Source organism: Mus caroli, unplaced genomic scaffold (assembly GCF_978045245.1).
Source record: "Mus caroli unplaced genomic scaffold, Mus_caroli_1 scaffold_1, whole genome shotgun sequence".
In the NCBI taxonomy this organism is placed as follows: Eukaryota; Metazoa; Chordata; class Mammalia; order Rodentia; family Muridae; genus Mus; species Mus caroli.
The window spans coordinates 18,130,141-18,147,789 of NW_028227256.1; positions in this window are offsets into that span (position 1 = coordinate 18,130,141).

Below are 17,649 nucleotides of genomic sequence, written 5' to 3' on the forward strand. Positions count from 1 at the left end.
ATTTCTACAACCAACCGCCCAACTCACCCTGGTTTCAGTGTCAATCACAGAGTGAGCCCAGTCAACCTTGCCTGTTGTCAAGGAAGCAAACCGTTACCTGCCATTTCTAGTCTAGTTAATGGAAGCCATGTGATTAGCATTGCTGGAATCAGAGGGGATTTGTCTGTCCTTTTAAGAAGGGCATCATTGAAAGCACACTAACAAAGTTTGTATGGGTTTCCTACTTGATTTCACTAATGCCTTTGCTTGCCCCCTCCTCAGTTCCTCTTGGCTGAAAGGTTAGCATCCCACTTGTACTTACAAGAGGGTAAGTGCTCCTGCCTTACCCCTTGTAGGCCAGCAGCTGCAGTTCTCCACCCCTTCCTTGTCAACAAAGGCCACACACAGTCTGAAGGACTGAAACTGTGAGCCTGGTACCTTGGAGGGCAAGCTAGCCATTAATATCCACCTCCATAGGGATGAGAAACCGAGTCTCCCAGAGAGGGTCAGGTTTCCCAGAGACCATAGCAGACATTGAAAATAGGCAGGGGTCTCCAGATAGTTCTTCTGGTCCCTAAACTGCCTTGGACATTAAAGTTATAACTGGTCTTCACATGGTGTGGTGGCCTCACAGGGGCGTGGGGGACAGGGAGATGCTCCTGAGAAGTATGGAGATCTATTGTAAACAACCCTCCCTGACATCCTTTTCACTACTAATGAACATGTTAAAGCCTAAACGATTGAGTGATTGAGTTTCTAGAAAAGACATAGAAATGAATGAGAAGGCTTAGAATAAGATGCATTTTATTTCAACACTGAGTGCATTCTGTCAGGACGCTGATGTGCTGAGAATAGAATTCCTTCTATGCAAACTGCCCCACCCCCAATAATACAAATAAAACCCCTAATGTACTGTACAAAGTGACTTATAATTCATTAACACTCCCTGTGGCCCATGCCAGGAATCCCATTGTCTGACAGGTTGCAAATTATTTTAAACTTATTTGAGTCATGAGTGTTTAGAATTGACAAAACTGGAAAGCACCAAGCCCTAAGATCCATGTAAGCCTGAGACAAAGCGAATGAGCAGGTCCCATGTCATCATAGAGCAGGACCAGCAAACAGAAACATCTCAAATTTGTGCTTTAAGTTAAAAAAAAGATTTTTAATATTAGGGTTAAAAAAAAAGAACCTGCCGTGCCAGGCACAGTAGCATGCTGGGAGTTGGGCTCTCAGCTTCTCTAGATGCTAAAGCAGCAGCAGGACAAGTCTCAGGATCATCATGAGGCTGAGTCAAAAGAAGAGGAAGACAGAGGGACAGTCACGCTGATGGACAGGCCTGCTGTGTACTGCCCTGTCATGTCCCTGTGCTGTGGGCTCTGAGGGCTCTGTCATAGCCCTTCTCAGAGGAAGCAAGGGGGACTCATTTTTCCTGTGTTCTAACTTCCCAGATGCAACTTGAAAATATTCCCTGAACAGATGAGAGAAACCAAACTTGCTGTTCTGAAAGGCTCAGATCAGGGCTTAAGGGAGAAAGGTCAACTTCCAAAGACTACTGAAGATGAGCCATGGGGAAGGCTTAGTCAAGGTGCTGGAGAGCAGGCTCAGCAGTTAGGAGCACTTGCTGCTCTTCCAGAGGGCCGGAGTTCCGTTCCTGCATCCATGGCAGGTGTTTATAATAATAAATGACACGTAACTCAAGCTCCAATCTTCATCATTAATTACTACTTTTGATCCTTCTCGGTATCAAAAATCACCTTAAGTCAGGGACAGAGCTGCAAAGTTGTCTTTGGCACTCCTCCACACAAATAAAAATCACCACACTACATAAAAACGGAGCCACTCTAGAAAATTCAACATCAACAAAAGATCATAAAACTATTTAGGAGGCTTGAAGCATTTCTAACTTGTCCCCCTTTTTTTTGCCATACATATCTTTAAACATTGTGTCAACCTGTATTTGATGTGTTTTAATCATGATTTGTATTTTATTATGACTTTATTAATTCCCATGTCTTTTAAAGCATGATATACTTATGCAAATGCCTGCTCAATATTCTATTAGATAGATAAAATATTTACACTTCTTTTCTGGTGAATTTCAAGGTAACTTTAGTTTTTCATCTTATTATATTTTCTATTACCAGCTTATCAAATTTTCTATTAGAAATACGGCCATAGTGAGCATTAGGGTTTGCATACTTCTTTTGGGGGGATAATTTCTGGAAAACAAAATGTGTACCAAAGGGAGGTGATGTTTGTGGCTTTCAACATACAAGGGCACCTTCCAGGAGGAATTAGAAACATTTTCTCTATACTTCGTTTGATAATATATATATTTACCAACTTTACCTCAAAATAAGTATATCCTGTGTAAGATGGCAGACTAGAGGCCACCTCTGTGAGACTGACTAAAGGAAATCTGTCAGAATAGGGGAAAAAAATAGACTCTATTTTAAAGAGAATGAGGAAGGGCTTTGAAAACTCACAAAGATGCAGAGGTAAAGACAGGAGACACACTGAAAACAACTGAGAAGCTAACACAGCTCTAGACACATGGTCCCTAGGAGCAGTGAAAGGAAATAGAAGCCTCACCCAGAGCCTAAGCTGGGCAGCCCCAGGAAAAGCCCAGTGTCCTCAAATCGCAAGCACAGTTTAGTTGAAGGTTTTGGTGGGACACTAATTCCTCACTCAGACAGACAGTAATAGAGAGGACTCCCTTTCTGCCTTCCTGTGTCCTGGGGGGCAGTAACCAAGGTGTGATCTTCAGAGGCAGTCTAGAGAGGGGGGCAGAATCTGTCAATTATAGAGGAAGAAGGTGGCTCAGTTGCAAACGTACAGCAAAGGTGACCTTCACGGTAGGAGATGAATAAAGGAGAAAGAGGAAGGATTCTGTTGTTGGAAACATTTAACCCCAACCCGGATTTTCTACCCTGCCTTTGACCATGTAGGTCCCGGATAAGAGACACACAGCTTGTATGATTACAATAAGCCTTAGTCAGCACAAGAGCTAGGCAGCTATCTATCCTCCATGCGATTATGTCTATTTCCAATCCAATAATCCCATTATGTCATTTGCCATGTTTCCTCTGGGCTGCTCTTAACTCCAGGTAGCCGACCCACATGACCATGCTTCCATGCCTCACCTAATCCATAGTGGCTTCCTCCTCTCCCACCATCTCCCTCTTGGGGTCTCCTCCAACCCGGTAAGCCCAGGAGAACTAGGGTAGAGTCTATCACTCCAACACCACACTAGCAACCCTCATACTATCAGGGATGACAGAAAGGAATAGTCAATAGCTCAATCAGTCAAAAAACACCACAAATGTATAAGAACTAGGCCAAGTGGTGGTGTAATCCTCTAATCCCAGCCTTCAGAGGGCAGAGGCATGGGGATCTCTGAAAGTCTGAGGCCAGCAGGTTCTACACAGAGAGCCCCAGGGCATCTAAGACTCTAAGGAGAAACTGTCTCAAAAAGAAATGAGAAAAAGAAAAAAGGAAAAGCCGGGCGTGGTGGCGCACGCCTTTAATCCCAGCACTCGGGAGGCAGAGGCAGGCGGATTTCTGAGTTCGAGGCCAGCCTGGTCTACAAAGTGAGTTCCAGGACAGCCAGGGCTATACAGAAAAACCCTGTCTCGAAAAACCAAAAAAAAAAAAAAGAAAAAAGGAAAAAAAAATAATGGAACACAGTGCACTGGTGAAGACATCATAAAATGTTGTCAAATGTTGGTAGTAATTTATCTTGCATACCAGATCCCCAAGCAAACTGGAACAGGACTTTGATAGTGAACATAATTAACCTTAAACAAAGATTTTAAGCTATAAAGAAGGCCACTATAATAAGACAACAATACATAACGAAGTCATAGCAATTATAAATATGTACACATACCTAAATTCGAGTTAGCAGTTGCATAAAAAATTTATGCTATAGTAAAAGACCAGGTAGGTCTGGCTACAATAGCAGTGGTTGTCTTTAATGGCACCCTTATCTTTAGATGGATCATTCAGCCCTCCACACTAACCAAGATACTTCAGACTTAAACTTCACCAATGATGAAATAGATTTACAGAAAAATTCAGACTTCCTGTCCTACAGATGCAAGCTATATTCTTCCCTATAGTCCACACAGTCATATCTAGAATAGTCCATAAGCAAACTATATCTGCCTATAATTAATTTTTTAAGTCCTCTGAAATTGAGGCTGGGTGTGGTGGCACACACCTTTAATCCCTGCACTCAGGAGGAAGAAGCTGTCAAAACAATGTGAGTTCAAGGTTAGCCTGCTCTACATAGTGAATTCCAGGCCATCCAGGGCTATGCAGTGAAACACTTTCTAAATAACAAAGAAATGAAACAAAATTAATTATTAAAAATATCTAGCTATAGTACAATAAAAGTTTAACTGAGATTCCGGAGAGGTCAGAAAGAGGGGAAAGAATTCAAATGGGATAAATAAAGAAATCCATTTATCCTGCCCCATCCAAGTCTTTCTTGGAGGCCCTGAGGAAAGCCTAGCTCTGTGTCCTTGCTCAGGAGCAGACGTGGCAAGGGCAGTCTGGAGTTGAGCTGTGTGGGCCTTGAAGGAATTAATTCAGCCCCTGAAGAGACTGAAGCTCTCAGGCCAAGGCTGCTGAGTGCTAGAACAGCTCTTGAGATACCCTGGGTTCCTTTTGTGGAACATGGCTTGCTTGGCCTCCCACTTCCAACTTTGTCCCATTGTATGATGGAGTCTGCTGACTGTCCCATTTCTGCCCTGAAAACAGTAATATGGTGCTGTACTCATTAATAAGTGTTCTAGGCATAAGATAATGCTTCAGCAAGACCTTCCCCCCACCCCCAGCTTTTATCCTTTCTACCTTTCTCATCCTCTGGCACCTCTACCTCAGGATCCCATCACTGAGGAAGGACCTTCTATTGCTATGCCAGGTCAGTCTCCCAGCTGCTGGAGAACCAATGACAAGAGGCTGAGGAAGGAGTCACAGTCTGTCTTGTAGATGCACTGCCCCAGTCTCCTCATACAACCAGAATCTTTGCATTATCTGAGTCCTCACAGTAACAAGGGCAAGAACAAAAGATTGAGGCCTCAGTTGTATGAATTGGTTTGGAGATTTTGGTGGTGGCAGATGAATATTTTGCTTGCTTGTTTGTTGTTTTTTTATTTGTTATTTTGTGTGTCATGGTCACAATATGTAGCTCTGACTGTGTTGGTACTTGCTACATAGCCCAAGCAGACCTTGGATTCCCAGAGATTTGCCTGCCTCTGCTCACCCTAGCCTTGTGATTAAAGGCATATAACCCCATACCAGGCATCTGCCTTGTTCAGAATTCCAGCTCCATGTCTTAGTAGCTGCTTGACGTTTGCAGGGATGTTCTGTTAGAATCCAGTCACTGTTTAGACATCAATGCTTGCAACAGGTTTTCCCTTTCATGGACACAGGCAGGCTTTCCACTGAGACACTCTCTGTGAGTCCCTAGCTAAAAAAAGTTCCAGGTGCCAAAGGGACCTTTCAAGGATAAGAGTAGTGGTGGCCACACATCCTGTTCCCTACCACCTCCTTTTTAGTGAAGGTACGTGCAGAAAAGTATGTGCACATATCATCAGAAGGGTACATGCACACATGGTCAAAAGGGTACATGCACACATGGTCAGAAGTGTATGTGCACACCTTCTCAGAAGGGTACATGCACACATGGTCAGAAGGGTACATGCACACATCCTCAGAAGGGTAAATGCACACATGGTCAGAAGGGTACATGCACACATGGTCAGAAGGGTACATGCACACATCCTCAGAAGGGTAAATGCACACATGGTCAGAAGGGTACATGCACACATGGTCAGAAGGGTACATGCACACATCCTCAGAAGGGTAAATGCACACATGGTCAGAAGGGTACATGCACACATGGTCAGAAGGTTATGTGCACACATGGTCAGAAGTGTATGTGCACACATCATCAGAAGAGTTTCAGGGCAAACCTCTCATTCTCTCCTTAGAGGCCTCACTCACCTCACTGTTATTGGTTTACCTGTCCATAGTATTATTTTTTAAGAGTAAACTCTTAACTCCTCAATGATGCATCCAGGTGACGTCCTCAAATCACTTCTCTGAGGTGATTTAACCCCTGATCCCTGTGTTTCAGTTCTCTCCTGCACAAAGCAGGGATGAAGCAAAGGTTAAATAACTTAGTACAAAAAAAAAAAAAAAAAAGATCTTACAGTTAGGGCGATTCCAACATGCCCCTCCCACTCCACCCAGGGACCTAGCAACAGCTTATGTTATCACCTGCCACCTTGACCTGTCACCATGACCTGCCACGTGCAACCTGGCCCATGTTTAAGAGGACTGCATTCAACAGGTTTTGGGACAGGCCCTGCTACAGTTGTCCAGGACCCTCTGGAAGACCAAGCTGCACATCTGCTACACAGGTGTGTGACGGCCTCGGTCCTGCCCGTGTATGTCCTTTGGTTGGTGGTTCAGTCTCTGAGGGGCAGCAAGCCAGATGTAAAGTGAATAATTTAAAAAAGAAAAAGAAAAACAAGGTTTGCTTGAGCATTCACTCTGTCTCTGTCTCTCTCTCTTCCCCCCCACCCCTCCCTCAAATTCCTGACCATCTTCTCTGTCCTGCTTCCTGTCCTTTCTTCTGTCCTCTCTGTCCCCCACTTCTCTGCCCTCATGGCTCTACTCGAGTCTGCCTGCCTATACCCCTTCCCGAGGACCTCACTCCCCTCCCCCTTTATGCCAGGTCTGTTACATTGTGTGACTTCTCAGGGGGACACCTTGGCATAGGCTTCTAGGTAGCCCTGACACTACCTTATATTTTACAACACCTGGCACATAGTTACCATTTGATGAGGGTTCCTCAACTCAGTAGCCAGAGGCCCTACAGTGTGTCTGTGTTAGACCTATGAGGAAACTGAGACTGGCACGAAGAGTTTTTGTCAGATTTAGAACTGAAGACCAGGTTTCCTGGAAAGACTCGCTGTCTGTTTTTATGCAGTGATAAGAAAAGCATTAGAGCTTAAGGAACACTTGCTAAATGCTCCTTGTGCCAAGGCCTTAACACACAGAGCGTCATTCGTTCCTCGTAATCAACAAAGCAAGGTTCTTAAGCAAGTTCTTTGCTCTCAAGTTAATAGAGAAATCTGTGCCTTTTCCACTTAGCAGGTATTCTTATCTCCATTTTAGAGAGGGAAATGTTGAGGACAAGAAATTCAGAATGCAGCCGGGCTTGGTGACACACGCCTTTAATCCCAGCACTCGGGAGGTAGAGGCAGGTGGATTTCTGAGTTCAAGGCCAGCCTGGTCTACAAAGTGAGTTCCAGGACAGCCAGAGCTATACAAAGAAACTCTGTCTCAAAAAACCATAAAAAAAAAAAAAAAGAAATTCAGAATGCAAAGATTTATTGCTCTGTCAGTGATGGGCACTCAGGACCAGGACACAGGGCTTTGCATCCCCAGAACATGGGGCATCATCAATGTGTGTTTGGTGACCTCTGCAATGCAAGAGATCAGCTTACTAACTTTATAAACAGCAGTGAGCTACCAGGACAAACTAGGTGACGTTTATGCGTTACTCAAGGTCAGGAAGTGTTGAGAATTGGTTCTACTGCTTTCTCTTAATTCGGATCCCAAAAGCCCTGCTTCCAGACGCTGAGGGTCCCTGCACCCAGCTGGCTTTGACTGTTAATAAAGAACTGCGATTCAGCCAATGCGTGGCACCGAGATGGAGGTGAGACTTTTAGACTGTGAAGGCAAGGGACCAAAGGGGAAGAAGGACAGAATTGCCATGATGAGGAAGCAAAAAAAGCAGACCTAAGGCCCACCAACATGTAAGACTCGGGGAAAGCAGCCCAGATTCCCTGAGCCCACTCCTCTGATTGCGTCTGGGGTAGCAGAGAAGAAATGTAGATTTTAAAAGATGTTAACTCAGGAATCCCAGAGGAAAGTATGGGCTAGCGGCAGGGAGATTTAGAAGTGCCTAGCCATGGAGCAAGTAAAGCTTATCAAAATTAGCTGGCCTGTGTGTCCTGGAAGGGCTGCAGCTGACTGCCCGCTGTAAGAACATGAAAGATCATGACAGAAGGTAAAAGGTCACAGAAGCCCTGAAATTGGCAAAATAGATTTCACTGTTAGTAGAAGTAGCTTCACTGATTTAGAAAAATAGAGGTGAACAATGCTCTGGCCACTCCTTGAACCCGTGTGTCTGCCAATGTTTTGACGGTTCCTTGAACCCATGTGTGTGCCCACTGATGAAGCCCATTGCCAGGTGTTTGTGATATTGATTGCTGGGAAAGAGTCAGAAAATCTCCCCAGCAACCACAGCCCGGCCAATCCGGAGTTGCTACACCTGCACCAGACTCTTTCCTTGTGCCCCTCCCATACCCATTTCTTGAGAATAGACATTGTTTAGATCTGGAAATCCCTTACTCCCCCCTTCTCCTTTCTCCCCTGAGGGCCTATAAAAACTGGGACCCCTTTACCCTCATGTTTGACTCCTCTACCCCTGTGTGGGATATGAGTCGTCCCCAGAGCTCTGGCTTTCCCCAAATAAAGCCTCATGTATCAAGCTTGGTCTCTCGTGAGTTCTTGGCTGTTTGCTATTGTCCCCAGGCCTGAGTGAGGGGCTCCTCTCAGAGTCTTTCAAATACAGACTAGGTCTCAAGACACAGCCCTTTACTAGGCCATGGTGACTGTGATCACACATGACTGTGGCTGGCACGCCAGACAGACACAACTGTTCTGGCTTCTGTTGTTTCTATGTTTTCCTCTATCACCAGGCATAGACTCAGAGTCTGGGATCTCAGGTCATGTAATGGGAGGTGATGGCCAACCCATAAGCCCTACCAATCCTGCTGGCTCCCCCTGCTCGAAGAGCAAAGGATAAAAATACCACCACTTTAAAGAGCTGTCTTGTACTCTCCCTGCTGTCCTCCATAGGGAAATGATTTACTGAGACTTAAGGGGCAGCAAACACAACAGCTCTGGAGTCCAAATAGCCTCTTATGTTGGAGGCAGAGCAATGTCTCTGTGCCTTAAGGGGCTTCCCTTTCGAGGTTCCACAGCTGCCACTGCGTTTGAAGGGTCCCCACTTAGGACTGGAGTAGGGACAGAGTATAGTTTGAGCAGAGGTATTTATTCATTTAGTTCCTGAACATGCCCCACCCCGCAAGCTGTGGAGAATAGTATTTTCTGGAGACTTCTTACACAACCCTAAACCCCTGAGTTCAGACTGAGATGCAGTCTTATAGATTTTTGTTCCCTCTCACTATCATCAGAAAGTCTGCTGAAGCCAGGCCCTGTGTGGCTGATTGTACTCTCTGCAAAACGTCCCTGGAGGTAACCGCATGAACTCTGATGGTCAGCAAGCCCTCAAGGCGTGGGGCATGTCAGGCACCGAGCAAAGCTGGCCCAAGTGTGAGGTGACATGCTGTGGGTGGCAAGAGCTGACAAGTCAAGGCTGCCAAAGCTCATTGGAGCCCAGATAATGCCAGACATGGAGATGGCAGGGTTGGTGTTTCCCTGCTGGCTCTCAGTGTGGATTTCGTCCTGTCACTCCTTGCTGTCTACCCTCGTTTCTCTCTTTGGTAATGAGAGTCTTTAGTCTGTGCTGTGAAACACTGGGAGGCTGTACTTCATTGTCTTGTATCACTGGGGCTCATAGTTTAGAGATTGCACCGAGTCTTAGAAGCAACTTTGGAAGAAGAGTCCTGAAATGTGTCTGTGGTGTAGCATCAAGTGTAGCACAGAGTCTCAAGCTTCCTGCACTAGAGCTGCTGGGCACACGAGCACAGAGCCCAGCCTCCAGGCTTCCAGGTTACTGGCTTTGGAGTAGGGCTTGGGAAGCTGCTCTTCTAATACTTTCTCAAGTGGTGCTCACACAGGTCTGGGCACCATCCTTGGAAGATCATTGTGTCTATTTAAGACTAAACTCCAAGAAGGCTTAGCTAGGTAGCAAACAAACTGCCAACTGTTCTGTTTCCCACTCGAAGTCAAGATTCACTCAGCAGAGGCAGTCACCAAGTCCTCTAAGAGATCATGAGAGGTGACGTCTGGTGGGCTTTGGGAGAGTTTCACAGTGAAGGGCATTTGAGAAGTGGAGAGCCTCTGGGATAAGCTTAGTGGTGCAAACGACCTGGCTGACACACAGCCGGTCTATCAGACAAGCCTGCAGATTCAATGTAGGTCCCTGCATGAGGTTAGGGTGTGTGTGGGGAATGGGATCTAAAACCTTGCCGTTTCTCAGAGGTAAGGTCATGAGTATTCTAGCTCAAAAGCTTTTGTAGGCAGGATAAGTAGCTTGATGCCAGCACACTGTACTGACAGAGGACTTGTGTGATAACTGGCTTGAGGAGAGCAGAGCTTCAGGGCAGAATGAATTCTCCCTGAGACTTACTTACTTCTAAGACCCGTGAAAATAAATACCCTCAGGGCTAAAGGCAGTTATTAGAAGTATTATTGTTCTGTATCATGGAAATAAAAAACTGAATATGTGTGTGTGTATATATATATATATATATATATATATATATATATACATATATATATATATGTATATGGGAAAGGGTTGTTAATCCTATAGTATTGGTATTCTCCCTCTATAACCTCTTTGTTATACATGTACATGAATAATATTTACAGTAGTAGCAGAATGGTATGTGTTGCTCTTAAAACAAGCTATTTTGGTTCACATCTATAAGTCAGCCATTGGTAAGCAGAGGCAAAAAGGATTGCTATGGCTTTGAGGCCAGCCTGGGCTACTTAGTGAATTTCAGGCCAGTGTGGGTAACAGAGTCAGGTTCTGTCTCAAAAATTAAGCAAAGATTAATATTCTGTATACATGCATGCTCCTTCAACACATTTTTTCCTGTAAAGTAGCCATGTCAGAGTTGTGACACATATAAGAACTGTGTGTAACAGGACTGTGTGTGGTCCCCGGTGATAGGAGACACACAGTAGTGCTACTGTGGGTTGATGTGTATTTCCCTAATGCAAGCAGTGAGATTGAATTAGAGGTTAGTGGAAACAGAAAATTGTTTACTCTGCCTGACTCTCACATCTGGTTCCAATCCTTACAGCATTTGGGAATTGCAGATCCCAGAGGAAAGCTGCTAGTTCTGTAGTAATGGGTGTTTCCAAAGGAAGAAATGGAAAATGTCAGGACATTTTGCTTTTGTTGTTCTTTAATATCAATTAAGTCACTTGTGATTTTAATTTTTATATATAAATCTCCCCAAAGCCAGGTACACCTGGAAATCTTTTTTTTTTTCTTGTGTTGACTACTTGTTTTTTTTTTTGATTTTTAATATTTTTATTACATATTTTCCTCAATTACATTTCCAATGCTATCCCAAAAGTCCCCCATAGCGCCCCCCACTTCCCTACCCACCCATTCCCATTCTTTTGGCCCTGGCATTCCCCTATATTGGGGCATATAAAGTTTGCAAGTCCAATGGGCCTCTCTTTCCATTGATGGCCGACTAGGCCATCTTTCGATACATATGCAGCTAGAGACAAGAGCTCCGGGGTTCTGGTTAGTACATCATGTTGTTCCAACAATAGGGTTGCAGATCCCTTTAACTCCTTGGGTACTTTCTCTAGCTTCTCCATTGGGAGCCCTGTGATACATCCAATAGCTGACTGTGAACATCCACTCCTGTGTTTGCTAGGCCCCGGCATCGTCTCACAAGAGACAGCTATATTTGGGTCCTTTCAGCAAAATCTTGCTAGTGTATGCAATGGTGTCAGCGTTTAGAAGCTGATTATGGGATGGATCCCTGGATACGGCAGTCTCTAAATGGTCCATCCTTTCATCACAGCTACGAACTTTGTAACTCCTTCCCTGGGTGTTTTGTTCCCAATTCTAAGAAGGTGCACAGTGTCCACACTTTGGTCTTCATTCTTCTTGAGTTTCATGCATTTATCAAATTGTATCTTATATCTTGGGTATCCTAAGTTTTGGGCTAATATCCACTTATCAGTGAATACATATTGTGTGAGTTCTTTTGTGATTGTGTTACTTCACTCAAGATGATGCCCTCCAGGTCCATCCATTTGGCTAGGAATTTCATAAATTCATTCTTTTTAATAGCTGAGTAGTACTCCATTGTGTAAATGTACCATAATTTCTGTATCCATTCCTCTGTTGAGGGACATCTGGGTTCTTTCCAGCTTCTGGCTATTATAAATAGGGCTGCTATGAACATAGTGGAGCATGTGTCCTTTTTACCGGTTGGGACATCTTCTGGATATATGCCCAGGAGAGGTATTGCTGGATCCTCCGGTAGTACTATGTCCAATTTTCTGAGGAACCGCCAGACTGATTTCCAGAGTGGTTGTACAAGCTTGCAATCCCACCAACCATGGAGGAGTGTTCCTCTTTCTCCACATCCTCGCCAGCATCTGCTGTCACCTGAATTTTTGATCTTAGCCATTCTGACTGGTGTGAGGTGGAATCTCAGGGTTGTTTTGATTTGCATTTCCCTGATGATTAAGGATGTTGAACATTTTTTCAGGTGTTTCTCTGCCATTCGGTATTCCTCAGGTGAGAATTCTTTGTTCAGTTCTGAGCCCCATTTTTTAATGGGGTTATTTGACTTTCTGGAGTCCACCTTCTTGAGTTCTTTATATATATTGGATATTAGTCCCTTATCTGATTTAGGATAGGTGAAGATCCTTTCCCAATCTGTTGGTGTTTTTTTTTTTGTCTTATTGATGGTGTCTTTAGCCTTGCAGAAGCTTTGTAGTTTCATGAGGTCCCACTTGTCAATTCTCGATCTTACAGCACAAGCCATTACTGTTCTATTCAGGAATTTTTCCCCTGTGCCCATATCTTCAAGGCTTTTCCCAACTTTCTCCTCTATAAGTTTCAGTGTCTCTGGTTTTATGTGAAGTTCCTTGATCCACTTAGACTTGACCTTAGTACAAGGAGATAGGAATGGATCGATTCGCATTCTTCTTCATGTTAACAACCAGTTGTGCCAGCACCATTTGTTGAAAATGCTGTCTTTCTTCCACTGGATGTTTTTAGCTCCCTTGTCGAAGATCAAGTGACCGTAGGTGTGTGGGTTCATTTCTGGGTCTTCAATTCTATTCCATTGGTCTATTTGTCTGTCACTATACCAGTACCATGCAGTTTTTATCACAATTGCTCTGTAGTAGAGCTTTAGGTCCGGCATGGTGATTCCACCAGAGGTTCTTTTATCCTTGAGAAGAGTTTTTGCTATCCTAGCTTTTTTGTTATTGCAGATGAATTTGCAGATTGCACTTTCTAATTCGTTGAAGAATTCATTTGGAATTTTGATGGGGATTGCATTGAATCTGTAGATTGCTTTTGGCAAGATAGCCATTTTTACAATGTTGATCCTGCCAATCCATGAGCATGGGAGATCTTTCCATCTTCTGAGATCTTCTATAATTTCTTTCTTCAGAGACTTGAAGTTTTTATCATACAGATCTTTCACTTCCTTAGTTAGAGTCATGCCAAGATATTTTATATTATTTGTGACTATTGAGAAGGGTGTTGTTTCCCTAATTTCTTTCTCAGCCTGTTTATTCTTTGTGTAGAGAAAGGCCATTGATTTGTTTGAGTTAATTTTATATCCAGCTACTTCACCGAAGCTGTTTATCAGGCTTAGGAGTTCTCTGGTGGAATTTTTAGGGTCACTTATATATACTATCATATCATCTGCAAAAAGTGATATTTTGACTTCATCTTTTCCATTTTGTATCCCTTTGATCTCCTTTTGTTGTCGAATTGCTCTGGCTAGGACTTCAAGTACAATGTTGAATAGGTATGGAGAAAGTGGACAGCCTTGTCTAGTCCCTGATTTTAGAGGGATTGCTTCAAGCTTCTCACCATTTACTTTGATGTTGGCTACTGGTTTGCTGTAGATTGCTTTTATCATGTTTAGGTATGGGCCTTGAATTCCTGATCTTTCCAAGACTTTTATCATGAATGGGTGTTGGATCTTGTCAAATGCTTTTTCCGCATCTAATGAGATGACCATGTGTTTTTTTCTTTGAGTTTGTTTATATACTGGATTACGTTGATGGATTTCCGTATATTGAACCATCCCTGCATCCCTGGGATGAAACCTACTTGGTCAGGATGGATGATTGTTTTGATGTGTTCTTGGATTCGGTTAGCAAGAACTTTATTGAGGATTTTTGCATCAATATTCATAAGGGATATTGGTCTGAAGTTTTCTATCTTTGTTGGGTCTTTTTGTGGTTTAGGTATCAGAGTAATTGTGGATTCATAGAATGAGCTGCGTAGAGTACCTTCTGTTTCTATTTTGTGGAATAGTTTGTGAAGAACTGGGATTAGATCTTCTTTGAAGGTCTGATAGAACTCTGCACTAAACCCATCTGGTCCTGGGCTTTTTTTAGTTGGGAGACTATTAATGACTGCTTCTATTTCTTTGGGGGATATAGGGCTGTTTAGATCATTAACCTGATCTTGATTCAACTTTGGTACCTGGTATCTGTCTAGGAACTTCTCCATTTCATCCAGGTTCTCCAGTTTTGTTGAGTATAGCCTTTGGTAGAAGGATCTGATGGTGTTTTGGATGTCTTCAGGATCTGTTGTTATGTCTCCTTTTTCATTTCTGATTTTGTTAATTAGGATGCTTTCCCTGTGCCCTCTAGTGAGTCTGGCTAAGGGTTTATCTATCTTGTTGATTTTCTCAAAGAACCAGCTCCTTGATTGGTTGATTCTTTGAATAGTTTTTCTTGTTTCCACTTGGTTGATTTCACCCCTGAGTTTGATTATTTGCTGCCGTCTACTCCTCTTGGGTGAATTTGCTTCCTTTTGTTCTAGTGCTTTTAGGTGTGTTGTCAAGCTGCTAATGTGTGCTCTCTCTAGTTTCCTTTTGGAGGCACTCAGAGCTATGAGTTTTCCTCTTAGAAATGCTTTCATTGCGTCCCATAAGTTTGGGTATGTTGTGGCTTCATTTTCATTGAACTCTAAAAAGTCCTTAATTTCTTTCTTTATTCCTTCCTTGACCAAAGTATCATTGAGAAGAGTGTTGTTCAGTTTCCACGTGAAGGTTGGCTTTCTATTATTTATTTTGTTATTGAAGATCAGCCTTAGGCCATGGTGATCTGATAGGATGCATGGGACAATTTCAATATTTTTGTATCTGTTGAGGCCTGTTTTGTGACCAATTATGTGGTCAATTTTGGAGAAGGTGCCATGAGGTGCTGAGAAGAAGGTATATCCTTTTGTTTTAGGATAGAATGTTCTGTAGATATCTGCCAGATCCATTTGATTCATAATTTCTCTTAGTTTCTCTGTGTCCCTGTTTAGTTTCTGTTTCCATGATCTGTCCATTGGTGAAAGTGGTGTGTTGAAGTCTCCCACTATTATTGTATGAGGTGCAATGTGTGCTTTGAGATTTACTGAAGTTTCTTTAATGAATGTGGCTGCCTTTGTATTTGGAGCATAGATATTCAGGATTGATAGTTCCTCTTGGAGGATTTTACCTTTGATGAGTATGAAGTGTCCCTCCCTGTCTTTTTTAATGACTTTGGGTTGGAAGTCAATCTTATCAGATATTAGAATGGCTACTCCAGCTTGTTTCTTCATACCATTTGCTTGGAAAATTGTTTTCCAGCCTTTCATTCTGAGGTAGTGTCTATCTTTTTCTCTGAGATGAGTTTCCTGTAAGCAGCAAAATGTTGGGTCTTGTTTGTGTAGCCAGTTTGTTAGTCTATGTCTTTTTATCGGGGAGTTGAGTCCATTGATATTAAGAGATATTAAGGAAAAGTAATTGTTGTTTCCTGTTATTTTTGTTGTTAAAGTTGGCATTTTGTTCTTGTGGCTGTCTTCTTTTAGGTTTGTTGAGGGATTACCTTCTTGTTGTTTCTAGGGCGTGGTTCCTGTCCTTGTATTGGTTTTTTTCTGTTATTATCCTTTGAAGGGCTGGATTCCTGGAGAGATAATGTGTGAATTTGGTTTTGTCGTGGAATACTTTGGTTTCTCCATCTATGTTAATTGAGAGTTTGGCTGGGTATAGTAGCCTGGGCTGGAATTTGTGTTCTTTTAGTGTCTGTATAACATCCGTCCAGGATCTTCTGGCTTTCATAGTCTCTGGTGAAAAATCTGGTGTAATTCTGATAGGCTTGCCTTTATATGTTACTTGGCCTTTTTCTCTTACTGCTTTTAGTATTCTATCTTTATTTAGAGCATTTGTTGTTCTGATTATTATGTGTCGGGAGGTATTTCTTTTCTGGTCCAGTCTATTTGGAGTTCTGTAGGCTTCTTGTATGTTCATGGGCATCTCTTTCCTTAGATTTGGGAAGTTTTCTTCTATAATTTTGTTGAAGATGTTTGCTGGTCCTTTGAGTTGAAAATCTTCATTCTCATCCACTCCTATTATCCATAGGTTTGGTCTTCTCATTGTGTCCTGTATTTCTTGGATGTTTTGAGTTAGGATCTTTTTGCATTTTACATTTTCCTTGATTGTTGTGCCGATGTTCTCTATGGAATCTTCTGCACCTGAGATTCTCTCTTCCATCTCTTGTATTCTGTTGCTGATGCTCGTATCTATGGTTCCAGATTTCTTTCCTAGGGTTTCTATCTCCAGTGTTGCCTCATTTTGGGTTTTCTTTATTGTGTCTACTTCCCTTTTTAGGTCTAGTATGGTTTTGTTCATTTCCATCATCTGTTTGGATGTGTTTTCCTGTTTTTCTTTAAGGACTTCTACCTGTTTGATTGTGTTATCCTGTTTTTCTTTAAGGACTTCTACCTGTTTGATTGTGTTATCCTGTTTTTCTTTAAGGACTTGTAACTCTTTAGCCATGTTCTCCTGTAATTCTTTAAGTGAGTTATTAAAGTCCTTCTTGATGTCCTCTACCATCATCATGAGATATGCTTTTAGATCCGTGTCTAGCTTTTCCGGTGTGTTGGGGTGCCCTGGACTGGGCGAAGTGGGGGTGCTGGGTTCTGATGATGGTGAGTGGTCTTGGTTTCTGTTAGTAAGATTATTACGTTTACCTTTTGTCATCTGGTAATCTCTTGGGTTAGTTGTTATCGTTGTCACTGTTTAAAGATTGGAGCAGAAGCTGTGTTCCACTCACCAGCAGTCTCAAGATCCTGTGGCGGGGGTCATGGTTAGCTGGCGTTACCCTGGTGCTGGTCCAGCCGGAAGAGGCCTGTGGCCCTACTCAGGCTGGTTTCTGCTTCCCTAACTAATGCAGTCTCAGGTCCCACGCGCAATTGGATTGGAGCAGAAGCTGTGTTCCACTCACCAGAAGTCTTAAGATCCTGTGGCGGGTGTTGTGGGTAGCTGGCAAGTGTCAGCCGACCCTGCACCCTAGCTGCCCCGGTGCTTTTCTGACCGGAAGAGGCTTGTGGCCCTATGTAGGCCGGATTTCTCTCTCCCCAACCAGAGCAGTCTCAGGTCCCGCGTGATTGGACTGGAGCAGAAGCTGTGTTCCACTCACCAGCAGTCCCAAAATCCTGTGGCGGGGGTCGTGGGTAGCTGGCGGGTGTCAGGCAACCCTGCGCTCTAGCTACCCTGGCGCTGATCCGGCCGAATCCACCTGGAAATCTTATGTGTCACTCAACTCTGAAGTTATACTAAATGACATAACTGAAGATCATTTACTCTTCAGGGTATTTATTAACTGAGCTTTCTTTGAATTCTTACATATTTTACT